This window comes from Triticum aestivum, chromosome 3A (genome assembly GCF_018294505.1).
Source record: "Triticum aestivum cultivar Chinese Spring chromosome 3A, IWGSC CS RefSeq v2.1, whole genome shotgun sequence".
NCBI classification, from domain to species: domain Eukaryota; kingdom Viridiplantae; phylum Streptophyta; class Magnoliopsida; order Poales; family Poaceae; genus Triticum; species Triticum aestivum.
The window spans coordinates 222,529,453-222,534,189 of record NC_057800.1 but is presented as its reverse complement, the minus strand read 5'-3'; the positions used below and the strand labels follow the sequence as shown (position 1 = coordinate 222,534,189).

At 46.3% G+C, this 4,737-nt stretch overlaps 1 long non-coding RNA gene across 1 annotated transcript; it reads right to left on the bottom strand.

The window, feature by feature from the left end:
* Positions 1 to 865: 865 nt before the first annotated feature.
* LOC123058267 (uncharacterized) lies at positions 866 to 2,113 on the bottom strand. Its single transcript, XR_006427111.1, has 3 exons — positions 1,939 to 2,113; positions 1,642 to 1,848; positions 866 to 1,172 (listed from the first exon to the last, which is right to left on the bottom strand). It is a non-coding gene; the product is annotated as an uncharacterized lncRNA (long non-coding RNA).
* Positions 2,114 to 4,737: the final 2,624 nt, after the last annotated feature.

The following is a 4,737-nucleotide window of genomic DNA, read 5'->3' as shown; positions in this document are numbered from 1 at the left end:
ATTACAACGTATGTTCCAGAATATATAAAATAAAACAATCTGCATAGCACTTGGCTAGCTCTATTCAATCAAATAGCGGAAAGTAGCAGAAAATAACGATGAGTCCCATCATAGCCCACTAGCGATGCTGAGTGCAGACTCGCGACCCTAACGATACCTTACTCTTCATCAGAATATCCTGCAACATGAGACGTTGCAGCCATATAGATCAATACTTGGAATGTATTGGCAAGTTACACAGGAGTAATAATATAGTAGACCTACATGTATATGCATAGTATATCAAAAGAAAGGCTTGATGGTTTATTTTGCGGAAAGCTGATTTTGTCCTCATAACTACCTAATAGTGAAATTTTTATTTAGTTCTTTTATTACTACAATTAAATACATAAGGTTGAGTTGGCAAAATCAACTCCAACCTACCCTTTATTAAGTTGCCCAACAAATTTATTAGGTGTCACACCTGTCAAGATCATCAAACAACTGTAATGGCATAGTCGCTCAAATTTACCCATAACGGGGGGCATGGCTAATCATGATTAGTTTTAATACTCTACAGAGTTTAGTACGCTTTACCCATTGGACCCAACCCGAAGATTGAGACGAAGTCTTTCAGAAGCAGTCCCCTAGTCCCAACAGGAGGCCCATCCCAACTATTATATCTACATCTGCAGGCACATCCGGGTAAGGGTCCCACAACTGATCAACTAAGCCAGAGCCCATTTAGCCAGTGGTCGCACATGGAAGCTACTAGTCACTAAGTCTGTCTGATCTTTTTGAGCCTGGGCGGCCGTCCACTTACATTCAGAGGGTATAAACCATGATGTTCTTGAAACCACCCTAGCAATACCACTTCCGCCCAGAGGTGAATTAAGTCCTGAGTTACTACTCAAATTATTATATATATAATCCTCACATAAGCTCAATGAATACACGAACCACCCCCGTCTACAAAGCATAGCAACCTACAACTACCACGATTTGCAAAGACGGAAAGATAGCTCAACAGCATAACCAAAATATATAGTATTCCTATACATGCATATATTCATAGTGTGATATAACTACGTGCATAGAAAAAATAGGTAAAGGATGATCAACATGTAACTTGCCTTGGTTCTGGTTCAGAAAGTCACACTCCTGACAATAGCTCGCGTCGCACTCCGGATAATCTACACGTTTCACACAATTCAACAAATCAATCACCGGAACACGAAAAGAACCAAAACAAAACCAACAGCAAGAAAACCATTTTTGAAACTCAACAACAGCAGCATAACAGCACCTAAATAGCACTACGGTCACAAAGCAAAAAGAAACACCAAAAACCGACAAACGGTTTGAAAGTTATGGCCTACGGAAGATTTGATTCAAACTCGAATAAACTCAAATTTGAAAGGTGCGAACATGTGCAAAGTTGGTACTGTGACAATGTGCTGATTTTTGTGAGAGCATAGGAAAAAGAGTTGCCTAAATTGGAGCTATAGACTAAAAGATATAGCTATTTGAAGTTAGAGATGAAATCTGGAAAGAAAACAAAAACAACAGAAATCTCCTGCACAGTTCCTGCGTGTACTGTAGCAAACTGCCACGTGTTCACTCGTGATTGGCCCAGGTGAAACACTGCGCACGCGTGCTCACCAGCAACCAAGGACGGCGGTCTCGGGCGTCGGTGGCGGCGCGTCTCCGGCGGGTCTCCGGCGAAGGTGAAACGACGGATGGGTGCGGCGGTGAGTAGCGGAAGTGGTGGTGGTGTTCAACAGCGGCGGGGCGTCCTCTACTGACAGCGGCGAGGATGTGAACGGCGGCTGCTCCGGTGCGTCGGTCGAGCTTGTTCCTCCGGCTCCGCTGCGATTCCGGCCATGCAAGGATGTCAGGGAGCTCTTCGTGGAGGGGGGAAAACGAATAGGGCAAGCGATGCGGCTGCGGTGATCTTACGACGACAGAATCCTTCGGCGAACGGCGGCGGTCAGCGTGGACTCTGCGAGATCCGTTTCGCCCTAGCTCCCGCGTGCGGCAACGAGGAAGATCGAGGAGGGGGTGCGGGGTCTCTCGAGCAGTTGGGCTCGCGTACGGTGTCCCTGAGGAGCACGAGACCGAACAGGGGCGCAGATTGATCCGGGCTCGGCTCGGCGGCGTGCGTCCGACCAGAGGAAGGAGAAAGCGGCGCGGGGCCCACGGGTCAGCGGCTGAAGGCGGGGTGGATCGGGCGCGGGTCAGCCGCGGTTCGGGCGCGGCTGGCTGCTGCGCTTACCGCTTCGCGGTTAGGTGGGCTGCGGGCGACAGGAGCTGGGCCGTGGCTAGCTTGCTGGGCCGCGGTGCGGAGCTGCGCTGTGCTGCGCCTCCCTTTTTTGTTTTAAAACAAAAACTATAGCAGCAAATAACTAAAAATAAAACAACAGTATAAAAACTAAATAAAAAATACGTAGACACATAGTAAAAACTATACTGCTAATATAAACTACAGGAACACTAGTTCCTCACCTAATGCAATTTTAGAAATTCATTTTGATGCAAACGGCCACACAAACAGTAAAATAACACACAATTAAAATACTTTGAAGATCACAAAAATTACCAGAACATATCAGATGAACTGGAAATAATATTCTGCACATTATGAACAGTTTTAAAATAGGTGAGCAGTCATGTTATCTCCACACCAAATAAATTTCCATATGATTTGAATATTCTGAAAAAGCAAATAATGCAATAAAAAATTATGATATGCATATGAATGATCTATTAACATCCTAATTTAGGAAAATTGGGATGTTACATGACCGTATACTCATATAACCCGTACCTTGTGGTAAATGCGGTTTTAGGTATATCCTTTTCCTGGATCTTCAGCTGGTGATATCCTGATCGCAGATCGATCTTTGAAAACACCTTAGCTCCTTGCAATTGGTCAAACAAATCATCGATCATCGGCAGTGGGTATTTGTTCTTGATCGTCACATCATTCAATGCACGATAATCAACAACCATCCTTAGAGACTTATCCTTCTTCTCAACCAAATGCACTGGGGCTCCCCATGGTGATGAACTTCGTCGGATGTAACCTTTCTCCAATAACTCCTTGATCTGCTTCTTAATCTCCTCCAAATCATTTGCGGGCATCCGGTAGGGTCTCTTTGATATTGGCCCGGTACCTGGCAATAGCTCTATCAAAAACTCGATGTCTCGATCCGGTGGCATGCCTGGTAACTCCTGTGGAAAAACATCTGGGTAATCCTGCACTACAGGCACTTCCTCCGGAACAACTTCCGTGAGGGTATTTACTTGGCTCCTCCTAGGCGCATGCCTAGATACATACTTGATCCTTTTTCCCTCCTGGGTGGTGAGATAAATCGACTTACTAGCACAATCAATGCTTCCTCCATACTTTGACATCCAGTCCATGCCTAATATCACATCCAATCCTTGTGACTCCAAAATTATTAGGTCTGACGGAAAAACATGGCTATCAATGGTTAGGGGTATCTGGTCGCACCATCAGCTAGCCATATACTCTACTCCAGGTGAACTTACTAACAGAGGGGTCCTAAGGGTTTGGGTTGGTAGTTTAAACTTATCCACGAATCCCCTTGATATGTATGAATGTGATGCACCAGTATCAAAAAGAACAAGGGAGGTAAAAGACTTAACCATAAACTTACCGATAACTGCGTCTGGCTGCCCTTCAACCTCCTCCACGTTAACGTGGTTCACTTGTCCTTTGTTGAATGGATTAGGCTTCTTCCCAGCGCTCCCATTACCGTTTCCATTCTTCGCTTCAGGGCACTCCGTGGCATAGTGTCCAGTCTTCCCGCACTTGAAGCAAGTAATGTGACTTAGGTCTCTCTTGGTGGGTGTGGCTGGATTGGAGCGGGTCTGGTTGTTGCTTGTTCCGTTCCCAGTCCCATTCTTGGAACCATTGTGGTTATGCGAACTTCCTCCGTTGTGGTTATGACCTCCATGGTTATGAACAAGTCCTCCCGAGTTCGGGGTTAGATGAGGCTTCTGCTAAGCTCCTGAGTTGTACCTTCCTTGTCCATACTTCCTTTCGCGGCTCTCAATTTGCTGCTGCTTCCCTTCAATCACAAGAGCCTTGTCTACCAACTCCTGATAGTTGTTAAATGTTGCCACCATCAACTACATGCTCATCTCATCGTTCATCCCTTCCATAAACTTCTCCTGCTTCACGACATCTGTGGCCACATCGCCAGGGGCATAACGAGACAACTTACTCAATTCATCCACGTACTGCCCCATAGTATGGTTCCCTTGGCGCAAGTTGCGAAACTCACGCTTCTTCATGCTCATAGCTCCCCGTTGAGACATGGGCGGTGCGGAATGCTTGCTGAAACTGATCCCATGTAACAATGGCTATAGGATAGGTGACTGTGTAATTCTCCCACCATGAGGCTGCTGGTTCATCCAACTAATGTGTGGCAAAACGCACCTTCTCAGCATCTGTACATCCTGCAGTGGTTAACTCCCTTCCAATCCCGCGGAGCCAATCATCAGCCATTATCGGCTCGGTGCTACTGGAAAACACCGGCGGCCGCAACCTCAGAAAGCGGGCTAAGTTGTCAACTGGTGGTGGTGGTGGGTTGTTGTTGTTGTTGTTGTTGTTGCCTTGGTTCTGAACTAACAACTGCATCAATGTATTCTGCTGTTGGATCAACTGAGTGAGCTCCGGTGGGAAAGTAAATCCGGGGTCACGTCTCGGAGGCATCTGAGGGTTTAGAG